This window comes from Pseudophryne corroboree, chromosome 1 (genome assembly GCF_028390025.1).
Source record: "Pseudophryne corroboree isolate aPseCor3 chromosome 1, aPseCor3.hap2, whole genome shotgun sequence".
NCBI classification, from domain to species: domain Eukaryota; kingdom Metazoa; phylum Chordata; class Amphibia; order Anura; family Myobatrachidae; genus Pseudophryne; species Pseudophryne corroboree.
Window position 1 is genome coordinate 398,170,994 of NC_086444.1, and position 26,061 is coordinate 398,197,054.

General features: G+C 47.1%; 1 protein-coding gene and 1 long non-coding RNA gene across 7 annotated transcripts in view; one reads left to right on the forward strand and one right to left on the reverse strand.

Moving 5' to 3' along the window:
- The window catches only part of MYO18B (myosin XVIIIB), a 1,127,577-nt gene that overhangs the window by 1,005,041 nt on the left and 96,475 nt on the right, over positions 1–26,061 (reverse strand). Inside the window, exon 1 of one of the 6 annotated variants that reach the window (XM_063913210.1) lies at positions 14,155–14,194. The exons of 4 other annotated variants lie outside the window; for them this stretch is intronic. The gene's annotated coding sequence lies outside the window, so the exon portion shown is untranslated. Of the gene's footprint in view, positions 1–7,992; positions 8,089–14,154; positions 14,195–26,061 lie in introns of those variants that run through there. One more of the 6 variants, XM_063913211.1, reaches the window with a different exon arrangement.
- Positions 8,572–26,061, forward strand: part of LOC134887451 (uncharacterized) — a 197,206-nt gene continuing 179,716 nt past the window's right edge. The window contains exon 1 of the long non-coding RNA XR_010171036.1: positions 8,572–8,674. This is a non-coding gene — a long non-coding RNA (uncharacterized LOC134887451). The remainder of the gene's footprint in view (positions 8,675–26,061) is intronic.

The following is a 26,061-nucleotide window of genomic DNA, read 5'->3' on the forward strand; positions in this document are numbered from 1 at the left end:
CTCTCCCGTAATGAAAGGGTGCATCTCTGTGTCCAATAAACAAAGGGATTACAGTGACCATTGTATTGTTTTGGATGAAGTGAATAAATAGAGCTTGCAGCAGGCTTGGTCACACAAGACTCTGAAGGCTTTCTACCTGATAGCTGAGGACTGGTCCAGGACGCGATTGCGAACGATTCCCCATGTATGTATATTCTCTGTAGCCATTATTCTCTGTTATTCTGTTTAGATTTCCTTGTTAGCCTGTAGTGTATAACTTGTATCTGTTTACCCCTTTTCTCTGAATAATCCACTGCGGTGTTAGAGCCCAGTGGTTTACCACAAACAATGTTGTGTTTTCACTTTCCTGCCTGGGCTTTTAAAGTAGATTAACCTGTTTAACCTGTTTTAGATTAACCTGCATTGTTAAGGTGTATGCACTGCGGATACTTTGTATCGCCAGTGCTATTTAAGGTTTAAAGTATAAGCATATCATTACATTGTTTCATTAATAAGGTTTACAGTATTTCAATCCGTGTGCGTACGTGCCGCGTGTGCGTCGCGCCCACGGCACAGCGTCTGATACGCTAAGTGCGTATCCATACGGTACTCAGTACGCAAATAGCGTACTTAGTCCGTAGTGTGTGTAATAAGTCTAGCGGCTCCACGGTAACAGTGTATAGCTTTATGTTTTAAGATAATATTTGACATTATCAGCATGGAGAAGGCTTCTGTGATTAACCATGTGTGTCTAATAGTAATAAACTACAGGCTGATCACAGAGAAAAAAAAGTTAGAATAGAAAATAAAAAAAGGAATTTAATACCTACTGGTAATTCCTATTCTCCTAGTCCGTAGTGGATACTGGGGTCTTGTACTCTAGTACCATGGGGTATAGATCAGGTCCACTGGAGCCTGGTACTTGCAAAACTTTTAGTGTGTGCATGTGTGTGCTGGCTCCTCCCCTCTATGCCCCTCCTATCAGACTCAGTCTTGGAAACTGTGTCCGAGGAGATGGACATAATCTGAGAGAAGAACAAAACAACAGCGGTGAGGCAATAAGCCAACAAACAACCATGGGGGTCATTCCGAGTTGTTCGCTCTGTATTTTTTTCTCACAACGGAGCGATTAGTCGCTAATGCGCATGCGCAATGTCCGCAGTGCGATTGCACCAAGTAAATTTGCTATGCAGTTAGGAATTTTACTCACGGCATTACGAGGTTTTTTCTTCGTTCTGGTGATCGGAGTGTGATTGACAGGAAGTGGGTGTTTCTGGGCGGAAACAGGCCGTTTTATGGGAGTGTGCGAAAAAACGCTACCGTTTCCGGGAAAAACGCGGGAGTGGCTGGAGAAACGGGGGAGTGTCTGGGCGAATGCTGGGTGTGTTTGTGAAGTCAAACCAGGAACGACAAGCACTGAACTGATCGCAGATGCCGAGTAAGTTTGTGTTATGAGCCACGGCTGTGGCTCATTCCTGTTTTGCAGTTTTGTTCTGTATTTTATGTTTATAAAGTTGTCTTGCATGCCAGGATTTCCTGTTGCTCTGTTTTAGAATACTCTTGTCTGCTGCCGCTGTGTAATTGCAGCTTGTTCGCATGTGTTCAGCCTCACCTGGCTGCTAATTGCATCTTGTCAGTTTGGAATCATGCAACAGGGCAGCTGCATGGGATTATTAATTAGGCCTCTCTGTTATATGCTGGCTGACTGCAATTCACAGATGCTAGTGATATTTCTTGGTTTTCAGTCTGCTTGAAGTCTGACCTGGTTCCTGCCAGTCCCTGAGCTCCTGTATAGCAGTGTCTGACTAGCTGCTTCCTGTGTTGATTCCTGTGTCAGTCCCTGTGTCGATTCCTGTGTCTGTTCCCGTGTCCTGCTGTGAGGCGTTCCTGCCCTGAGGTCCAGTGGCTTTGCCTATCCCTGGTCAAGTTCCTGGTTTCCTGGTGTCCACCGGTCTGTCGTTTGGGATTCTGCCTGTCCTCCAGTTCTGAGAGTGTGTGTCGGCATCATTGAGGGTTCCTGTCCGTTTGCCAGTATTTGTACCGGTTCCGTGAGTAGCGGCTCTCCCGCGTCCGTTGGCCTAGGCCGCTGTATTTCATTATTGTTTCTGTCCCTGGTGTTTTGCAGAGGGTTCTGCTTATGCTGTCACCGCCGATACACAAAGGTATTGTGTCGGCGTGTGATCAGCATTTCCTTTGTTGTTCTTTTCCTTTGGCGGTTTCTCCGCACATACTTTAGGTTTTTAGTTAGCTTGTAGCCCCTGGCCTGTTTGCTTAGTTAGAGGGCCTCTTGTTATCATCCTGTCTCGGATTTCCCTTTGTCTCTCACTAAGACCGGGGGGCATCGGAGTTGGGCAGACATAATCCGCCCTTCAAACGCGGCTGCCAAGGGCTCAAGAAACCATAGTCTCGCAAGGGATTTCTGACAGCACGGGTGAGACAACAGAGTTAGGGCGCCAGGGGCTATTTCCTTTCCATTCCCCTTTCCCAGCGTTACGTCCTGGTGCTCTGGACTCACTTCATGAACATCTCCCTTGTTCTGAGCACCAGGAACCTAACAGTTTGAAGCTACTCAGAAACTGCTAAGACGTGTCTATTCGCAATTCTGCTAATCTTTCGTTCGCAATTTTGATATGCTAAGATTCACTCCCAGTAGGCGGCGGCTTAGCGTGTGCAAAGCTGCTAAAAGCAGCTTGCGAGCGAACAACTCGGAATGACCCCCCCATAAACGAAAGGAGGGCGCTAACCAGAACAGAGGATAGCAACACCAACCTAACCAGGATATCCCAACAACAGAAGAGGACCGCAACATCGGTCTAACCAAAAACTTACACAGGTAAGCAGGAACAAAGCACTGAGGCGGGCGCCCAATATCCACTACGGACTGGGAGAAAAAGAATTACCGGTAGGTATTAAATTCCTATTTTCTCTTACGTCCTAGTGGATACTGGGGTCTCGTACGTTAGTACCATGGGGAAGTCCCAAAGCTCCCAAACAGGCGAGAGTGTGCTGAGACCCCTGCAAAACCGCCTTACCAAACTTAAGGTCATCCTTGGCCAAGGTATCGAACCTATAGAATTTAACAAACGTGTTCGAACCAGACCACTTGCAGCTCAGTACAATTGTAGGGCCGAGACACCCCGGGAAGCCATCCAGGAGGACCCCACCGACCTCGTCGAGTGGGCCTGAATAGACGTTGGCAAGGGCAGAGCCACCGAAGTATAGGCCTGTTGAATGGTCAACCTGAGCCAACAAGCAATAGACTGCTTAGAAGCTGGCTGACCAATCTTGGAGGCATCATAAAGGACAAACAGCGAGTCAGATTTCAGATGATGTGCCGTCCTTTTGACATAAATCTTCAGAGCCCTGACCACATCCAAGGACTCAGGGCCCACAGAAGCATCAGACAACACTGGAACCACAATAGGCTGGTTCACATAAAAGGCAGAAACCATCTTAGGCAAAAACTGAGGACGGGTCCGAAGTTCCACTCTGTCTTTATGAATAATCAAGTAAGGGCTTTTACAGGATAAGGCTCCTAATTCAGAGACACGTCTGGCAGTCACCAATGCCAATAACATCACCGTCTTCCAGGTGAGAAATTTCTTACTCCACCCTATGTAAGGGTTCAAACCAATCTGATTGGAGAAAGGACAGAACCACATTGAGATCCCACGGAGCCGTGGGAGGAACAAAGGGTGGTTGCATATGAAGAACTCCCTTCAGGAAAGTCTGTACTTCTGGTAACAGGGCAAGTTGTTTCTGGAATAAAATAGAGTGCGCCGAAATCTGGACTTTAATGGAGCCTAGACATAGGCCCATATCCACTCTTGCTGGTAGGAAAAGCAGAAAATGACCAAGTTTAAACTCCATAGGAGAAACCTTTCTACTTTCACACCAAGAAACATACTTTTTCCAGATACAATGATAGTGTTTTGACGTAACCATCTTCCTGGCCTGGACCATGGTGGAAATAACCTGAGAGGGGAGACCTTTCTTTGCTAGAATCTCCCTCTCAACTTCCAAGCCGTCAAATGTAGCTGCTGTAAGTCTGGATAGACAAACGGACCTTGCTGAAGATCTTTTTGGAGCAGCAGAAGCCAGGGATCCTCCAGAGACATGGTCAGGAGGTCCGCGTACCACGACAATTGAGGCCAATCTGGGGCAATTAGAATTGCCTGAATGCTTTCCCTTCTTAGTCTTTTGGGATTAGCGGTAGCGGTGGGAACAGGTACACAAACTGGTACATCCACTGCATCGTCAGCACATCCACTGCTACAGCCTACGGATCCCTCGTTCTGGAACAGTAACGGCATAGCTTCTTGTTGAGTCGAGAAGCCATCAGATCTATCTGTGGATAGCCCCACTGGTGAATTAACTGTTGAAACACCTTGGGATGTAGGTCTTATTCCCCCGGATGGAGGTCATGCCTGCTGAAGAAGTCCGCTTGTAAACACAAAAAAGTAGAAAGTAGAAGACTCTTGTTGGGGAGCACTCTAATCCAGACAGACTGTTGTGGTCAAATACCAATAACTTGATAAAATAAAAATACGTTTATAAATTCTCATTAGAAGGTAATTTAGAGGAGTTCAATTGATGCCAATGTGTGTTAATCAATAACAATGGAAAATATAGAAAGAAAGAAAATATATACAATTTATAGCTCAAATGCTATCATGTAAGCCGAAGTGGGTATATTCGTGGTCAAATAATAGTCACAATATGGCTATGGTAATGTCCTTATGCTGTGAGATATATGACCATAATTTTTACTGCACAGATCCCACAGGGAAAAATTATTGCAGAATGTTGAATCATAGGTCAAAGCCGAGGTGCTCTTACTAGTCAACAGGCAGCAAATAGTTGCAGTACCAGGGTGGTCTCCCATCCAAGTACTGAACCGGCCATCCACAGCTTGGCATACAAGATCAGATGAGATTAGGCATCTCCAGTGGGGTATGTCCGCATATTTTAAGCTTGCCTTTATTGTCACTATGTTTTGATAGGCGAATGAGCACAAAGGGTAATGAGTACTCACAGTAAGTGTGACTCATATGGACCACATGTTAAAGAAAGAAATGGTTGTTATGTATGTGGAAAGATATATCACAATGGATACCACAATACGAAAATTCGTACAGGAAAACCAATCTTATATACCCACTAAAAAGTACGATTAGTCCGCTATTATCACCAGTAGGAAGTAAGTTGCATTAAAGTATCTGTGCAAAACCAATTCATTATTTTGCTCCTCTCACACCTCACTTACTGTATGTCTTGTTTCTTAACATAGACTGTGGGATAGAAACCAAGAAAATGAGAGTGAGATGAGAATCAGAGAGAGATAAAGATGCCTGTTTATATGGTGACCAGCATGAAAATGTCCTATTATTCAAACATTAGAGGACTTCTACAGTGTGTGTCACACAAACAATAAACATGAAAATAACATGTACCTTTTGATGAGAATTTTTTAAAGTATTTTTATTTTATCAAGTTATTGGTATTTGACCACAACAGTCTGTCTGTATTAGAATGCTCCCCAACAAGAGTCTTCTACTTTCTACTTTTTTGTGTTTACATTGATACTCACTGACTCAGGGGAGCACCACTGATGGTAACCTTATATACATAATATAAAGGATAATAGAACCTCATGTGTATGGTTACCAAAATAAAAAACACATTCTTGGATACAAATCAGTTTTACAGATGACAACTACTACACATATACAATTATCTTTAACCGGTGCGGTTTCCATCACTGTTTCTTGTTAACCGAGGAAGTCTGCTTCCCAGTTGTCCACTCGCAGAATGAATATGGCCTTGAGTTCCAGGATGTTTATTGGTAGGGCAGATTCCTGTCGTGACTAAGTCCCCTGGAACTGGGCCCCTTGGGTCACAGCCCCCCAACCGCGGAGGCTGGCATCCATTGTCAGTAAAATCTGCGGGTGGATATTGAAACTCCTGCCCTCCACCAGGTAGGAACCTGTATCCACCATAAGAGAGAAATTTGGGCTTGCGGGGACAACGTCACTTCCTGATGCATGTGAAGGTGAGACCCTGATCATTTGTCCAGCAGATCCAGCTGAAATGGTTGGGCATGAAATCTACCTTATTGGATTGCCTCGTAAGCAACCACCATCTTCATCAGTAATCGGATGCAAAGATGTATGGATACCTTGCGAGGACCAAGCACCGAGCGAACCATAGCCTGGATAGTCAAGGCTTTGTCCCTCAGGAGAAACACCTTTTGAGACACAGTATCCAGTATCATTCCCAGGAACTGAAGAAGTTGGGTCGGTTCCAGGTGAGACTTCTGAAAATGTAGGATCCACCCATAATCCGTCAGTAGTCGAGTCGTCAGATCGATGCTGTCAAGCAGACGCTCCCTGGACACAGCCTTTATTAATAGATTGTCCAAGTATGGGACTATGTTCACTACCATCATGCACACTTGCAGCATCATCTCCGCCATGACCCATGATCATCTCCGCAGCTCCGGGCCCGTGACCACCGCGTAACTTGCCGCCAACACTGCACCGGGGACCCACCAACCGGGACCCCGGTGTAACACTCACCGCACCTGGATCTTCGGCCTCTGTTAGAGGGTGGCGGCTAGCTGCCGGCATGGGCACACACACTAATGGAGTGTGATCAGCACCTCAGGAGCTCAGTGTCCTGTCAGCTGGGATTTGCAAACCATTAACCCTCAGGAGATTGGTTCAGTCCCCCCTCTAAGTCCCACAAAGTTGCCAACCAGAACTACCTGAAAATAATAAACTTAAAAGAAAAATCTCTGGAGCTCCAGAGAAGTGCACCCGGCTCCTCGGGCACATTTTTCTAAACTGAGTCTGATAGGAGGGGCATAGAGGGGAGGAGCCAGCACACACATACACACACTAAAAGTTTTTAAAGTGCCAGGCTCCAGTGGACCCGATCTATACCCCATGGTACTAAAGTACAATACCCCAGTTTCCACTAGGAGGTAAGAGAAAAAAATAATACTGCTGTAGAGGGAGTGGTGATCGGTGATCTGGTGAGTGCCTCTGTAAAGGTGCATACACACTAGGCACTAGATTCAATGAGTGATATTGCCTAGTGTTTTCCCTACTCTCCCAGGCGGCCGATATAGTGCTACACATTGCATGATGTCGCTAACAATATCATTCAGTGGCGTCACGTCTCCGCCAAGCCGGTGCATGCAGTAAGTCCAAATTGAGCTGCATGTACAACAGAGGGGGTCAATAACAACCCGCGGGAGTGTGCTATGTTCATCGTTTGTAGCGTACACACTGGGTGATATTACAAAAGATATCGCTCAGAAGGGTAAAAATCAACGATATCGTTTAAAATATCGCCTTGTGTGTAAGCACCATAAGACAGTCTGCTGAACGCTGTGCTCCTTCATTGACCCTGGTCATCTGCTCTGTGCTGTGAACCGAGAAGCTGTACTGTAAAAATCTCGTCTGTCATCTCAGTTTACAGCACAGAGCAAATGACTGGAGTCACAGAGAGGGAGCACAGCGACAGCTGACCAGCTCCCAGATCCCCTGAACTTAGCCTGGCGGGGGCTAGCTGGTGGCGTATGCGCAGACATGCTCCTGATTATTATTTTTTGAGGGGGATGATTCACAGGGACAGACTTTTCTCCCAAGCTCTGTCCTTGCATGCGGTATTGGATACATTCTTGCGATGTATTCAAATATCGCATTACAAATTTAGGCAAATTTATCACATCCCATCCACATCTCAGCTGTGGATTGTGATAAATATGCCATTAAGAAACACCGGTGTGATACCTAGGGACAACAGATATTTTAATTCTGTATGAAAATATCCCCACTATGTACTACTGGTAATTCGCAGGGACAGTGATTACTGCTGTCCCTAGGAGTTACTACCCCAGTATATTGGAGGAGTCTTTCACAGTTAGCTCCTGTGGACTCAGGACAATTGAAGCAGACACAAGCAGGCATTAAAGAACTTTAGGGAATACAGTACATTAAATTTTACCTAACTGTATGCAGTGGCGTCACATGCCGAGTGTGGGGGGTGCGGCCCGACCCCGGGTGTCATCCTCGGAAGGGGTGACACCAAAGTGCCGGCTGATCTGCAGTGACAGTGTGACATTCACCTACAGCTCTCGGCTCCTGTCACACATGAAAAGCCAGCACTGCACTCAGCCCAGTCTCTGGGGGCAGCCAGCATCTCCGGGGATGCTGGACACGGTCCCGAAGTGAAGAAATGGAGACCCGCACGAGGCCACCGCCCCTTTTGTTAGGACATGCCCCCTTTTCAGGCAGCTCTGTCAGGGGCGGGGGGCGAGCATTGCAGAGTGCACACCAGGTGTCACCACACCTGATGACGCCTTTGACTCATACTTGCCTACTCTCCCAGAAGCTTTGGGAGGCTCCCGTTTTTTAGGGTAGCCCCCCGCACCCCCGGAAGAGTAGGCAGGTCTCCCGCATCCTGCTTGCACCCTAGTGATGCGGGCAGGATGGAGAGATAAGCTCCTGTATTCGCAGGTCCGTGGGGTGGGGAAGGGGTTAAAATGATGCATTTCCTGTGGACCCGCGAATCGCGGCATTTTCCGGTGTGGGGGTGGGGCTTGATGATGTCACAGCCCAGCCCCACCCCCCTGAAGTCTCCTGCAGCGTCTCCTCTCCGGGCTTCTCCTGGAGAGGAGACATTAAAAGTAGGCAAGTTTGCTTTGACTGTATGCATGCAATGTGTCTATAAAAAACGGGGCAAATGTATTAAGCATGGAGAAGTGATAAAGCAGTGATAAAGAAGTGATAAGTAGAAGGTCATAACGCACCAGCCAATCATTACGGGTTTGAAAAATGACAGGGCTGATTGGCTGGTGCATTATCACCTTCCACTTATCACTGCTTTATCACTTCTTTAGGCTTAATACACTGCCCCTAACACCAGCCATGTATATGTTTTTTTGTAGGTGCCTTTTCATCAATATATTTATTTAACTTTCATCATATATAATTTTTCATTGACTTTATTAGAATGTTTTCCTTACAGAGGCATACGTAATAGGGTCCGAGCTTGACGGAGGTGCGGGATGCCAGCCGATGTCAGACTTTTTTTTTTAAACGGCTATCATTTACACTGCAAAACCATGCATTGAAAATGATTGCCACTATAATCCAGAGGTCAACCGGCATCCCGCACCTCTGGCAAACTCAGATCCTGTTTCATATGCCCTGCAGGGCCTCTACCATTAGGCAGCTTTAGGCAGCTGCATAGGGGCACCAGCCACTGGAGGGCACCACTGAATTCATCTGACAAAAAAATTAAGAATATTTCTGTATGCGGGTCAGTAATGAATTTACAGATTGGGGAATGGAACACAGTAAGGAGTATACAAATACATGACGCCAGAATCCCGACAGCTGGCATCCTGAATGTTAGTATGCAGGTTAGGATTAGGCTGAGGGGAGGGAGGGTTAGGGTAAGGTTAATTCATTTTATTCAAAATGTCGGTATTATGGTGGTCGGTATTCCACTGTCTGTATTCTGACCGCAGCCATCCCGTACCCAACTCTACTCTAATATCCCCACCAGACCCCATATACAGTATTCTACAGTATATAAAGAATAGACGGCACTCATGGACTTTTAAAGTGAATCTATATTGTGAACAAAGTCACAAAATGTTGCGACTTTGGCCCTCATTCCGAGTTGGTCCCTCTGGGAGTGTATCTTCGCTTAGCAGAAGTGCGAACGAAAGGATCGCAGCGCTGCTACAAAAAAAGATTGTGCAGTTTCTGAGTAGCTCGAGACCTACTCCTAGCTTGTGATCACTTCAGACTGTTTAGTTCCTGTTTTGACGTCACGAACACGCCCTGCGTTTTGCCAGCCATGCCTAAGTTTTCCCAGCCACTCCTGCGTTTTTATCTGGCACGCCTGCGTTTTTTCACACACACCCCAAAAACGGTCAGTTACCTGCCAGAAACACCCACTTCCTGTCAATCACTCTGCGGTCAGCAGTGCGACTGAAAAGCGTCGCTCGACCTTGTGTGAAACTGCAATGGCTTTTGTGAAAGTATGACGCGCATGCGCCCTGCGCCCCATATGCATGCGCAGAATTGCCATTTTTTTACCTAATCGCTGCAAACGAAAGCAGCTAGCGATCAACTCAGAATGAGGGCCTTTGTTTACAATATACTTTATAGCTTTAAAAGTCTTTGAGTGCTGTCACTTTTCTCTGTGTATGTATAATGATGTAATTCATCCCAGCCCACCTAGTGGCCTCCTGCATCTCCCCTGCAAGAAGTGGTGGTGGTAGGGTTTGCATGTTAGGGGGGTGTTAGGCTGAAGCTTTGCCTAGGGTGCAGAGAGACCTTGCACCTGCCCGTATGCCTCGCAGTATTATTTATCTTGCACCTTCCCGTGTGCCTCGCAGTATTATTTACCTTGCACCTGCCCGTATGCCTCGCAGTATTATTTATCTTGCACCTTCCCGTATGCCTCGCAGTATTATTTATCTTGCACCTGCCCGTATGCCTCGCAGTATTATTTATCTTGCACCTTCCCGTATGCCTCGCAGTATTATTTATCTTGCACCTGCCCGTATGCCTCGCAGTATTATTTATCTTGCACCTTCCCGTATGCCTCGCAGTATTATTTATCTTGCACCTTCCCGTATGCCTCGCAGTATTATTTATCTTGCACCTTCCCGTATGCCTCGCAGTATTATTTATCTTGCACCTTCCCGTATGCCTCGCAGTATTATTTATCTTGCACCTGCCCGTATGCCTCGCAGTATTATTTATCTTGCACCTGCCCGTATGCCTCGCAGTATTATTTACCTTGCACCTGCCCGTATGCCCGCAGTATTATTTACCTTGCACCTGCCCGGATGCCTCGCAGTATTATTTACCTTGCACCTTCCCGTATGCCTCGCAGTATTATTTATCTTGCACCTGCCCGTATGCCCGCAGTATTATTTACCTTGCACCTGCCCGTATGCCCGCAGTATTATTTACCTTGCACCTGCCCGTATGCCCGCAGTATTATTTACCTTGCACCTGCCCGGATGCCCCGCAGTATTATTTACCATTTTTTCCCCACCCCCCAATCCCTTTATTACTTTAATATAAGTCATTGTTCACATTTAGATTAGATACACAGCTGGTATTGAAGTACGACTTACAAATATTGGTTTTTAAAAATTCCTTCAAAGAGGGTGGACAGAGTAAAACCAGCAACCAGCAATTATCATCTTTACGTGTAAGGATGTATTTTATTTCAGGGCAATCTCACAAAGGCACAAGTGAGCACTGACCAGTAGGATACCAGGCATACATGTAAGGGGTGAGCGCTTTGCAAGATGGTACAGATCAGCATATTGGTGAATAAACACATTTTGCTGGCATGCAATTTACGTCAGTTTACTGCCAACTCATGATGGATAGTTAATACAGAAAAACCTTGCTTTTTTTTTTTTTTTTTTTGCACATTTTTTTGCGCACATTTTTATGGCCTGTAAGTGAAACAAGTGACCAAATAACTTACATATTATTAGCAAATCAGGATCCTCATGTATAGTTTTATTTCCCATTAGATGGCATATGGATAATACTACCTCCTACTACTGACCACCTCACAAATTCACTAACCGCTACTAAAGTACTGTTGATAGGGTAATGGCATGCACATCTATAGTGCCTCGTCACTTTGGAGATTTTGTTGATTTTAATGTAACAGTCAGGTTTGTTGCTGTTTGTAGTGACACTATTGCTGGGTACACACTGGCCGATATAACGGCTGTTCATTTGAACGGCCAATATATTGTGGGTCCGCCGGCCAGTGTGTACCAACGATATGTCTTTGAACAGCGTCGTTCACAGACATATCGTGTCGGCCCTGCAGCACAGCCGATGACCAATATATCTACAGATATATTGCTGCATTGGGCTGTGTCTCCGAGCGTCTTTTCATGCAACTTTTTCCATTAAAATGCGTCTTATTCGCCAAACGATAGGAATAGGATGCACAAGCAGCTTATGCTGATTAAAATGATATACTGCATTGCTTATATTCTTTGTGTGACCGTGGCTGTATCTGTATACGAAATGCTACGCTGCAGTGTTTTAAATAAGCAGAATTTGAAGTAGTATTTGAATATTCTTGAGAACATATCTGTGCGGAATTGACTCCATAAACTCTACCTTAGTCTCCCAGTAAAAGAATTAGACCGCTTGCAGGTGGTACATAATGCAGCTCCCAGGCTATTAACCACCCAGCCCAGCTCCAGCCATATAACACCCATTCTGTACTCCCTTCACTGACTGCCTGTAAGATGGCGAATCATTTTTAAGATTCGCTTGCTCACTTTCAAAGCCCTACATGCCCAGGGCCCAAGGTACTTGAAGCAGCTTCTGATTCATTACTTTCCCACTCGATTACTACGATCTGTAGATGAAGGACTATTTACAGTACCTAGAATCTCCCTGAAATCATCTGGGGGGTGAGCTTTCAGCTTTGTGGCTCCAACTCTATGGAACTCTCTTCCCCGCACAGTTTGAGAAGTCAAAAACAGACTCAAGACTGTCCTATTTACTTGGGCATTTCACTAATATCTACAATGAAGCTTGTTTTGGATTTTGTATCATAAAGTCAAATGTAAAGCACTTTGAGTGCTATTAGGAGAAAAGTGCTACAGATGTATCCACATTTATCTTGACGGTTAATAGGATTAACTGTGACTGGCCAGTGAGACTTAATCTCCTGCTGTAATGACTTAATCCCCTCAAGATAACGGTGGATACATCCGTATGTAGTAACGTTGCTATTATTACTAGTGGCCCTTTTTTGACGTGATACAGTGGTGTACTGTGTTACTACTGTTAAACTATGTTTTGTAATGTTTAGCTTTATGCATCGGTACAACTTTTTCAGTAGAATAAGAATTAATAAAAACCACTAAACATTGAGTAAAAAGCTAGTGCCAAATACTCTTCGTACACTCTTTAAAAAAAGCATTACGTCCATTTGGAAGTTAAAAGAATAAACTAATAAGCAGAACAAAATAAAATAAACGCTAAAGCACGTGATGGCAAAATCCACATCCTGTAACATAGACTTTGCTTTAACTATTTATTATTCTACTAGACTAAAGCATGCATGCCCTTCAAAAACATTTTGCAATTGGCATGAAAGCTGGTATACACAAAGTCCAATCCTAAAATCAGAGGACACAGTGGTCAGACATGAATCTCTAAGGATTTGGTGTGACCTTCTGTAATCCTTCGTGACACAGAATCCCGTTCCGCTTTCAATAAGGTCTGCCAAATACTCACCATCACTTAATCATTACCTCAAGGCTTCCAGTTTTACACATAATGTATTTTCTATATATAGGGATTGAATTCTCCTTTGGCATCTTCAGACCCAGAAGTCTAACTTCCCGGCTAGCAAGACATGTCCACGGGAAAAAACTACACCCACACTTGTAAGATAAGCATGGTTTAGAGTTTTATGATATGGGCTACAGCTGTTGTCCTCTTAGAACATGTCCAGTGAAACATAGAAATCTTATCCCTTATAAAAGATTCAGTCATTAACCTTACACAATCATAAACTGCAAGTCAAGAAACCATAATTGCTCTACAAGGATTTAAATTTTATATTAAAACAAAATATGATGATGTGCTTAAAATTGTTGTCTCCTTATTGACAATGCCATTAAACAGTTGTCACCAATCCTCTTGGCACAGGCTACCAAAATGTCTACTATAGGAGGATTAAATTACCAAACCCTATTCAATAGATCAGAAGCAAATAATTCTATTAAAAAGAGAAAAAAGAAAAGAAAAAACTTTTATGTAAAAATTAGATTAAATTAAAAAATACATAGAGTGCCAACATGGCAAAACAGCCAATCCAGAAACAGCCATTAATTCTTCATTATTACCACTTTGATACCACCCATGCATTCATATCACCCAGAAGAATGCCCCAACAGGCTGAAATGCATTGGAGCACACCATATACCTCAAATCACTTAATGCTGCCTGCAAAGTACCCCACAGCGCCAGCGGTCAGGTGATGCGACAACCTGGAATTATGGCACTTAGGGGTCTATTCATGAAGCAGTGAAAAGAGTGGAGAAGTGAGCCTGTGGAGAAACAAACAACAAAGAAAGCGTCTCCCTACCTGTGGATCTGGAGAATCACATTACTGATGCAGCTCTCACTAAAAAAAGGGGGAGATTGCCAACCTCTAAATGTAAATAGAACCAACCAAAAAAAGAGAGAAAGCGGAGGAGTTATTAGATATATTTATTCATCAGATAAATGACATATAATTGATATAAATAAGATTATATAGAATTGAGCATTAGCATATCGCTGGGATGTACCACTTATGACATTCCGGAAAGAACAAAGTTGTAAAGTGTCTCTAATTTAAAAAGAACAAAAATTATAGTATTTTGCAGCTTGAATAAATACAGCACTTATTAATGGAAAAGTCCCACTACTTGTTGGCTAATTAATAAAGGCTTCAGGTCCTAATGTGATGTGAAATGGACAGTCCTATTCCAAGTTAGGTTTCTTAGAAAAGTTTAAACGGGTGTAGTATGGTATGCCGTAGGCCGGGCTCCCGGCGACGAGCATACCGGCGCCGGGAGCCCGAACGCCGGCATACCGACAGCGTGGCGAGAGCAAATGAGCCCCTTGTGGGCTCGCTGCACTCGCCACGTTGCGGGCACGGTGGTGCGCTACGCGCGCCACGCTATTTTATTCTCCCTCCAGGGGGGTCGTGGACCCCCACAAGGGAGAAAAAGTGTCGGTATGTCGGCTGTCGGGATTCCAGCGCCGGTATACTGGGATCCCGACAGTCGGCATACTGAAGACCACCCCTTTAAACAGTTCAAGGAATAGTTTACCTGATAGAAAATCACCTGTCAGACTGACCAGCCACTGTGGAGTGAACTCGTGTGGAAAGTCGCTGGAAGCTTTTAAACAGAGTCCCGCTGTGGCCGCAAGGCTGTACGATAATACCTGGGTGCTTCTCTGACAAGTAAGCATACACTGATACTGATTGGGCTCTTGTAGCTAAGCCGGTGTGTCTCACTTGCCACTGACGGGTGTCAGACCCCGCTCCACAACCAGACCACTGCAGGCGCAAGGCTGTACCAAGGTGTCCGGGTGCTTCTTTGAGAAATGTGTACACACGGATGCTAGACAGACTTTCAAACTAAATTAGCACACTTTATAAACCCTAACAAATAAAACAAATAATATGAAACTTGCTACATGTTACATATTTTAATGGTGAATGGAACATAGAACTGATGTTACATATTTTAATGGTGAATGGAACACAGCAGTGGCGGATCCAGGGGGGGGGGCACTCGGGCCCGTGCCCCCCCTGTCATTTGTGACCTCCGTCCCCCCCAGCACCGGCGTCGCACAGAGAGATGATGGGCGCCCGCTGAGATCGTGTTACCAGCGGGCGCCCGTCTCCCTGCACAGCGCCCCCGCTTGTGTCACTGAGACAAGCTGCCGCTCAGTCCGGCGGCAGCGTGTCTCAGCTGTCAGGAGAATGCCTGCCAGCGCGGCTGTGTCTGGCGCGGCGGCGTATAGCGGACTTCGTTCAAACTAGCCGCAGGTTCATGAGCCAATCAGAGCTCGCGGACCGGCAGCCAATCAGAAGCCGCCGGTTCGAGAACTCTGATTGGCTCACGAACCTGCGGCTGGTTTGAACGAAGTCCGCTATACGCCGCCGCGCCAGACACAGCCGCGCTGGCGGGTGCTCTCCTCTCCTGACTCACCCGTCCCTCACAGACGGAGCCCGGAGGAGGAGGAGCAGCAGCAGCAGCAGTGGTAAGCAGCTGCAGCACTGGCTGCTGTGGGGGCAATTGTATACCTGGCACTGTGGGGGCAATTGGCTGGCACTGTGGGGCATTTGTATACCTGGCACTGTGGGGGCAATTGTTTACCTGGCACTGTGGGGGCCTTTGTATACCTGTCAGGTATACAATTGCCCCCACAGTGTCAGATCCACAATTGCACCCACAGTGTCAGGTATTACCTGACACTGAGGGGGCAATTGTGGATCTGACACTGTGGGGGCAATTGTGGATCTGGCACTGTGGGGGCATTTGTATACTTGGCACTGTGGGGGTATTTGTGGATCTGGCACTGTGGGGGCATTTGTGGATCTGGCACTGTGAAGGCATTTGTATACCTGGCACTGTGGGGGCATTTGTGGATCTGGCACTGTGGGGGCATTTGTATACCTGGCACTGAGGGTGCATTTGTATACCTGGCACTGTGGGGTCAATTGTGGATCTGGCACTGTGGGGGCAATTGTGGATCTAGCACTGCACTATTGGGGGCATATGTCTGTGTTTCACGTCCCATTTTAATTGGCCACACCCATTTTTTTGGGCGCACGCGCCGTGGGGCACAGTACCTCTATGGGGCACTGTCTGTCTGATTGGTCACCGCTTAGCCCCGCCGGGAGTGCACACAGACGCTCTCATTCCAGTGATGCGGTGATAGGCCCAGGCACAGACGGAACTCCATCTGTAATGGTGGCTAAACTACAAGCAGACACACTACTGGGGGCATTACCACTGGGAGGCTAAACTAAAGGGGGGGGGGGTAAACTACTGGGGTCATAACTGCAGGGGCATTACCACTGGGGGCATAACTACTAGGGCGCTAAATGACTGGGGGCATTACTACAGGCAACATTACTACTGGGGGCAATACGGGCATTGCATAAGGGGCACCACTACTATGGGGTCTATATAAGGAGCACTACCAGTACAGTGGACATTGCATAATGAGCGCTACAACTGTGGGCATTGTATAAGAAGCGCCACCTCACATGCACCGAAGCTGCACGCAAATGTACTTGCCCCTTCCATGGTGCCCCCCCCTATCATTTTCTTCTGGATCCGCCCCTGGAACACAGAACTGATACATTGTACTATACAAGCATATATCTCTTATTAAACTTCTAATACTCATTCACATCACATTAGGACCTGAAGCCTTTATTAATTAGCCAACAAGTAGTGAGACTTTTCCATTAATAAGTGCTGTATTTATTAAAGCTGCAAAAGACTATGATTTTTGTTCTTTTTAAATTAGAGACACTTTACAACTTTGTTCTTTCCGGAATGTCATAAGTGGCACTTCCTGAGCACTTTCAAATCCCCCTCCCCTCTCCTCCCGAGTGCCCAGCTCGGGGGGCGGGGTTTCGCGGAATGACGTGTTTGCGTCGTGACGTCACGACGCAATCATGTCATTCCACGAAACCCCGCCCCCCGAGCTGGGCACTCGGGAGGAGGGAGAAGGGGGAGCCAAGCCGGCCAGCGCTGTGCAGACGAGGGAGAGGCGGCTGAAGAGCGGGAAGAACCGCTTCAAATGTAAGTCAGCCCCTCTCCTTCTCTCTCTCTCCCTCCCCCCCCACCACCACCTGCCGTACTGTGTAAAATGGGGACACCTCTCTGCCGGAATGTGTAAAATGGGAACGCTTGCCTGCCGGAATGTGTAAAATGGGTACACCTGTCTGCCGGAATGTGTAAAATGGGGACACTTGCCTGTTGTACTATGTAAAATGGGGGCACGTGCCTGCCGCAATGTGTAAAATGGGGACACTTGCCTGCCATAATGTGTAAAATGGGGACACTTGCCTGCCGTAATGTGTAAAATGGGGACACTTGCCTGCTGCAATGTGTAAAATGGGGACACTTTCCTGCCGCAATGTGTAAAATGGGGACACTTTCCTGCCGCAATGTGTAAAATGGGGACACTTTCCTGCCGCAATGTGTAAAATGGGGACACTTTCCTGCCGCAATGTGTAAAATGGGGACACTTTCCTGCCGCAATGTGTAAAATGGGGACACTTGCCTGCAGGAATGTGTAAATTGGGGGCACGTGCCTGCCATGCTGTGTAAAATGGGGGCACGTGCCTGCCGCAATGTGTAAAATGGGGACACTTTCCTGCCGCAATGTGTAAAATGGGGACACTTTCCTGCCGCAATGTGTAAAATGGGGACACTTGTCTGCCGTACTGTGTAAATTGGGGGCACGTGCCTGCAGCAATGTGTAAAATGGGGACACTTGCCTGTTGTACTGTGTAAAATGGGGGCACGTGCCTGCCGCAATGTGTAAAATGGGAGCACGTGCCTGCCGCAATGTGTAAAATTGGGACACTTGCCTGCCGTACTGTGTAAAATAGGGGCACGTGCCTGCCGCAATGTGTAAAATGGGGACACTTGCCTGTTGTACTGTGTAAAATGGGGGCACGTGCCTGCCGCAATGTGTAAGATGGGGGCACGTGCATGCCGCAATGTGTAAAATGGGGACACTTGCCTACCGTGCTGTGTAAAATGGGGACACTTGCCTGCTGTAATGTGTAAAATGAGGACTTTTTTTTTTTTTTATCCTGTGGTGGTCGTGATGATGAGATCAGATGAGGCCACGCCCATCTTAACAAACCCACGCCCATTTTAACGAGATCACGCCCCCTTGCCGGGAGCGTGCGCACCTGCGGCGCACGCATACTTTTCCTCTTTATATCTATGGAGGGGGGCGCATTTTTTCTTATGTGAATGGGGGGGGGGCGCATTTTAAATCTCACACTGGGAGCCAAATTGGCTAGAAACGGCCCTGTACTCGCACAACGGCCGGCCTTGCATGCACCATCTGATTGTCCCCTCCCTGTTTGGTCTTCATCTTTTGACTTCCATTCCTATTGTTCTGCCATTTTATCTGTGACTGGGTCATTCCACATCAAAGCAACATAATTTTTTTTTTAAATTCTACCTTACAATCTTTCATTTCAAATAAATTTGGCATAATAAAAGATGCCACTAAGCATTATATTTCCTAGTGTATTGCTATCCAGGACCATCTTTTTGTATGGGCTCAAAGGACAGTTGCCCAAGGGACCCAGGGGTATAAGGGTCCTAGGGGCCTATTTATCACCATCCGCATCCAGGATGCGGATGGTGATAAAATCGCCCAAACTCGCACTGCGATAATTGATTACATCACAGGGATGTATCAATTATCATATGCAGGAATAGAGCTTGCGGTCAAGCTCTGTTCCTGCAATGCATCTTCGCAGCATCATCGGGGTATTTTTCGTAAAAAATATCCCGATGTCCTGCTGCACATGCGCCGCCCCCGACGACATCGCTGCTACCACCGCCGCCCGGTCGATTCCCCCCCCCATCGCGTCTACCCCCACGCGCCGCGGACCCCATCCCAGAAAATCAATATACTCACCTGTCCAGGGAGCTGGTCCGCGCTGCTTCAGGAGGCTGCCAGGCGCCGGGTCCTCCTCCTGCATTGTGACCCCCAGTGCTGTAAAGTGTGCTGCTGTTTTGCAGCATCACTTTACTGCACCGGGGTCACAGCGCAGCATATGGGGGACACGGCGCCCGGCAGCGCTCACCGGAGCAGCGGACACCGGCTCCCTGTACAGGTATGTTTTTTTGTTTTTTTTACTTTTGTTTTTTTACACTGTGATCAGCTTGTGTGTCCATCGGACACACAGAGCTGATCCCTCTGCTGGGTCCCCGCTCAGCTTTCTATCAGGTTATACTAAAATAATGTGAAAAGGGTGTGAAAACACCCTTTTGCACATTTTTTTGTAAAAATAATGTTAATAAATAGACCCCCTAGTCTGATACCTGAGGGTCCCCTTTTTCCAGAGGTACTAGATTCTTTAAAATCGGCCCTGGGAAACTGGAGAGATCTGACTTCAAAGCAATGGCCCTCATCCAAGCCTGTTAATTGCTCTTCCCAGCCAGATAGCTCGGGTTCTGTCTGATGTAGAGGGTATACTCCAAAAGCTGTCCCCTTTCGGTGGACATTGGCAGCTTGTCTCTACTATGCCCAGAACCTGAGATATCAACCTTCCAGCATCTGGTCCCTGCTCCAGCTCTACACGCCTGGTATGCAGTGTTATATTTTCAGTGGATTGCTCCGGCTCCTGAACTCTGATCCCCAAGTCCCCAGTACCTCCTGAAAGGTGTCCCTAGTATCTCCTGAAAGGTGGGACTCTCTAGTTTTTTAATCTCATTGAAAGCTAATAAATCTATTTCCAGGAACTGGGGATATCTGCAAACAGGCAAGCTGCCCTCCCACAGGAAAAATAAGAATTTACTTACCGATAATTCTATTTCTCGGAGTCCGTAGTGGATGCTGGGGTTCCTGAAAGGACCATGGGGAATAGCGGCTCCGCAGGAGACAGGGCACAAAAAGTAAAGCTTTAGGATCAGGTGGTGTGCACTGGCTCCTCCCCCTATGACCCTCCTCCAAGCCAGTTAGGTACTGTGCCCGGACGAGCGTACACAATAAGGGAGGAATTATGAATCCCGGGTAAGACTCATACCAGCCACACCAATCACACCGTACAACTTGTGATCTAAACCCAGTTAACAGTATGATAACAGCGGAGCCTCTGAAAAGATGGCTCACAACAATAATAACCCGATTTTTGTAACTATGTACAAGTATTGCAGATAATCCGCACTTGGGATGGGCGCCCAGCATCCACTACGGACTCCGAGAAATAGAATTATCGGTAAGTAAATTCTTATTTTCTCTATCGTCCTAGTGGATGCTGGGGTTCCTGAAAGGACCATGGGGATTATACCAAAGCTCCCAAACGGGCGGGAGAGTGCGGATGACTCTGCAGCACCGAATGAGAGAACTCCAGGTCCTCTTTTGCCAGGATATCAAATTTGTAGAATTTTACAAACGTGTTCTCCCCTGACCACGTAGCTGCTCGGCAGAGTTGTAATGCCGAGACCTCTCGGGCAGCCGCCCAAGATGAGCCCACCTTCCTTGTGGAATGGGCCTTAACCGATTTAGACTGTGGCAGGCCTGCCTCAGAATGTGCAAGTTGAATTGTGTTACAAATCCAACGAGCAATCGCCTGCTTAGAAGCAGGCGCACCCAACTTGTTGGGTGCATACAGTATAAACAGCGAGTCAGATTTTCTGACTCCAGCTGTCCTGGAACATATTTTCAGGGCCCTGACAACTCCTAGCAACTTGGAGTCCTCCAAGTCCCTAGTAGGTGCAAGGCACCACAATAAGCTGGTTCAGGTGAAACACTGACACCACCTTAGGGAGAGAACTGGGGACGAGTCCGCAGCTCTGCCCTGTCCGAATGGACAAACAGATATGGGCTTTTTTGAGAAAAAACCACCAATTTGACACTCGCCTGGTCCAGGCCAGGGCCAAGAGCATGGTCACTTTTTATGTGAGATGCTTCAAATCCACATATTTGACTGGTTTTAAACCAATGTGATTTGAGGAATCCCAGAACTACGTTGAGATCCCACAGTGCCACTGGAGGCACAAAAAAGGGGTTTGTATATGCAATACTCCCTTGACAAACTTCTGGACTTCAGGAACTGAAGCCAATTCTTTCTGGAAGAAAATTTACAGGGCCGAATTTGAACCTTAATGGACCCCAATTTGAGGCCCATAGACACTCCTGTTTGCAGGAAATGCAGGAAACGACCGAGTTGAAATTTCTTTGTGGGGCCTTCCTGGCCTCACACCACGCAACATATTTTCGCCACACGTGGTGATAATGTTGTGCGGTCACCTCCTTTCTGGCTTTGACCAGGGTAGGAATGACCTCTTCCGGAATGCCTTTTTTTCCTTAGGATCCGGCTTTCCATCGCCATGCCGACAACGCAGCTGCGGTAAGTCTTGGAACAGACATGGTACTTGCTGAAGCAAGTCCCTTCTTAGCGGCAGAGGCCATAAGACCTCTGTAAGCATTTCTTGAAGTTCCGGGTACCAAGTCCTTCTTGGCCAATCCGGAGCCATGAGTATAGTTCTTACTCCTCTACGTCTTATAATTCTCAGCACCTTAGGTATGAGAAGCAGAGGAGGGAACACATACACCGACTGGTACACCCACGGTGTTACCAGAACGTCCACATCTATTGCCTGAGGGTCTCTTGACCTGGCGCAATACCTGTCCCGTTTTTTGTTCAGACGGGACGCCATCATGTCCACCTTTGGTATTTCCCAACGGTTTACAATCATGTGGAAAAAACTTCTCAATGAAGTTTCCACTCTCCCGGGTGGAGGTCGTGCTGAGGAAGTCTGCTTCCCAGTTTCCATTCCCGGGATGAAAAACTGCTGACAGTGTTATCACATGATTTTCCGCCCAGCGAAAAGTCCTTGCAGTTTCTGCCATTGCCCTCCTGCTTCTTGTGTCGCCCTGTCTGTTTACGTGGGCGACTGCCGTGATGTTTTTCCCACTGGATCAATACCGGCTGACCTTGAAGCAGAGGTCTTGCTAAGCTTAGAGCATTATAAATTTACCCTTAGCTCCAGTATATTTATGTGGAGAAAAGTCTCCATACTTGATCACACTCCCTGGAAATTTTTTCCTTGTGTGACTGCTCCCCAGCCTCTCAGGCTGGGCTCCGTGGTTACCAGCATCCAATCCTGAATGCCGAATCTGCTGCCCTCTAGAAGATGAGCACTCTATAACCACCACAGGAGAGACACCCTTGTCCTTGGATATTGGGTTATCCGCTGATGCATCTGAAGATGCGATCCGGACCATTTGTCCAGCAGATCCCACTGAAAAGTTCTTACGTGAAATCTGCCGAATGGAATTGCTTCGTAGGAAGCCACCATTTTTACCAGGACCCTTGTGCAATGATGCACTGTTTTTAGGAGGTTCCTGACTTGCTCGGATAACTCCCTGGCTTTCTCTTCCGGGAGAAACACCTTTTTCTGGACTGTGTCCAGAATCATCCCTAGGCACAGCAGACGTGTCGTCGGGATCAGCTGCGATTTTGGAATATTTAGAATCCACCCGTGCTGATTGTAGCAGTATCCGAGATAGTGCTACTCCGACCTCCAACTGTTCCCTGGACTATGCCCCTATCAGGAGATCGTCCAAGTAAGGGATAATTAAGACGCCTTTTCTTCGAAGAAGAATCATCAATTCGGCCATTACCTTGGTAAAGACCCCAGGGTGCCGTGGACAATCCAAACGGCAGCGTCTGAAACTGATAGTGACAGTTCTGCACCACGAACCTGAGGTACCCTTAGTGAGAAGGGCAAATTTGGGACATAGAGGTAAGCATCCCTGATGTCCCGGGACACTATATAGTCCCCTTATTCCTGGTTCGTTATCACTGCTCTGAGTGACTTCATCTTAATTTGAACCTTTGTAAGTGTTCAAAAACAAATTTTTAGAATAAGTCTCACCTAGCCTTCTGGCTTCAGTACCACAATATAGTGTGGAATAATACCCCTTTTCTGTAGTAGGAGGGGTAATTTAATTATCACCTGCTGGGAATACAGCTTGTGAATTTTTTCCCATACTACCTCCTTGTCGGAGGGAGACTTGGTAAAGCAGACTTCAGGAGCCTGCGAAGGGGAAACGTCTCGACATTCCCATCTGTACCCCCGGGATACTACTTGTAGGATCCAGGGGTCCTGTACGGTCTCAGCGCCATGCTGAGAACTTGTCAGACGCGGTGGAACGCTTCTGTTCCTGGGAATGGGCTGCCTGCTGCAGTCTTCTTCCCTTTCCTCTATCCCTGGGCAGATATGATCTTATAGGGACGAGAGGACTGAGGCTGAAAAGACGGTGTCTTTTTCTGCAGAGATGTGACTTAGGGTAAAAAACGGTGGATTTTCCAGCAGTTGCCGTGACCACCAGGTCCGATGGACCGACCCCAAACAAGTCCTCTTCCTGTATACGGCCATACTGTGCCGTTTGGAATCTGCATCACCTGACCACTGTCGTGTCCATAACATCTTCTGGCAGTTATGGACATCGCGTTTATTCATGATGCCAGAGTGCAAATATCCCTCTGTGCATCTCGCATATATAGAAATGCTCTATAGTCAATAAAATACTGTCCCTGTCAAGGGTATCAATATTTTTAGTCAGGGAATCCGACCAAGCCACCCTAGCTCTGCACATCCAGGCTGAGGCGATCGCTGGCCGCAGTATAACACCAGTATGTGTGTATATACTTTTTATTATATTTTCCAGCCTTGTCAGCTGGTCCTTGAGGACGGCCCTATCTATAGACGGTACCGCCACTTGTTTTGATAAGCGTGTGAGCGCCTTATCCACCTTAAAGGGTGTTTCCCAACGCGCCCTAACTTCTGGCGGGAAAGGGTATACCGCCCATAATTTTCTATCGGGGGGAACCCACGCATCATCACACACTTTATTTAATTTATCTGATTCAGGAAAAACTATGGTAGTTTTTTCACATCCCACATAATACCCTCTTTTGTGGTACTTGTAGTATCAGAAATACGTAACACCTCCTTCATTGCCTTTAACGTGTGGCCCTAATAAGGAATACGTTTGTTTATTCACCGTCGACACTGGATTCAGTGTCCCTGTCTGTGTCTGTGTCGACCGACTAAAGTAAACGGGCGTTTTAAAACCCTTGACGGTGTTTTTGAGACGTCTGGACCGTACTAATTGTTTGTCGGCCGTCTCATGTCGTCAACCGACCTTGCAGCGTGTTGACATTATCACGTAATTTCCTAAATAAGCCATCCATTCCGGTGTCGACTCCCTAGAGAGTGACATCACCATTACAGGCAATTGCTCCGCCTCCTCACCAACATCGTCCTCCTACCTGTCGACACACACGTACCGACACACAGCACACACACAGGGAATGCTCTGATAGAGGACAGGACCCACTAGCCCTTTGGAGAGACAGAGGGAGAGTTTGCCAGCACACACCAAAAACGCTATAATTATATAGGGACAACCTTATATAAGTGTTTTCCCTTATAGCATCTTAATATATATATAAGCATATCGCCAAATTAGTGCCCCCCCTCTCTGTTTTAACCCTGTTTCTGTAGTGCAGTGCAGGGGAGAGCCTGGGAGCCTTCCCTCCAGCCTTTCTGTGAGGGAAAATGGCGCTGTGTGCTGAGGAGATAGGCCCCGCCCCTTTTTCGGCGGCCTCGTCTCCCGCTCTTAACGGATTCTGGCAGGGGTTAAATATCTCCATATAGCCTCCGGAGGCTATATGTGAGGTATTTTTAGCCAAAATAGGTATTCATTTGCCTCCCAGGGCGCCCCCCTCCCAGCGCCCTGCACCCTCAGTGACTGCCGTGTGAAGTGTGCTGAGAGGAAAATGGCGCACAGCTGCAGTGCTGTGCGCTACCTTTAGAAGACTGAGGAGTCTTCTGCCGCCGATTCTGGACCTCTTCTTACTTCAGCATCTGCAAGGGGGCCGGCGGCAAGGCTCCGGTGACCATCCAGGCTGTACCTGTGATCGTCCCTCTGGAGCTGATGTCCAGTAGCCAAGAAGCCAATCCATCCTGCACGCAGGTGAGTTCACTTCTTCTCCCCTAAGTCCCTCGTTGCAGTGATCCTGTTGCCAGCAGGACTCACTGTAAAATAAAAAACCTAAGCTAAACTTTCCTAAGCAGCTCTTTAGGAGAGCCACCTAGATTGCACCCTTCTCGGCCGGGCACAAAAATCTAACTGGCTTGGAGGAGGGTCATAGGGGGAGGAGCCAGTGCACACCACCTGATCCTAAAGCTTTACTTTTTGTGCCCTGTCTCCTGCGGAGCCGCTATTCCCCATGGTCCTTTCAGGAACCCCAGCATCCACTAGGACGATAGAGAAATGATGAATATTAAGCCCACTCCACTATCCATCCCTCTCCTGCATATTAAACACCACCAGCCACCCTGGAAGTCATGTACCAGGACCCCTACATTCAGCCCAATGCCCCCTTCTACAGTTTAGTGTTCTCCCTCTTGCCCCATCTCCCACCTCCTGTATAGTAGAGGAGTAATTAGCAGAAAATATTGCTCCAGGTCCTACATGCTGAGCGGAAGATAGAACACCCCCTACCGTATGCGGGACTTCAAAGCTGCCGCTGATAGCACCCCCCACCCCTACTGCTGGAGGATGGGTAGGGGCCCCAGTGCAAAGCTTTGTCCAGGGGCCTGCACTGCTGTTAAGACGGCCCTGTCGCAATCTGCTGGACATCACGGATTTCAGTCTAAAATCAATATTTGCTACAGTATGAATTGGTTTTGACTATTCTTTACAAATG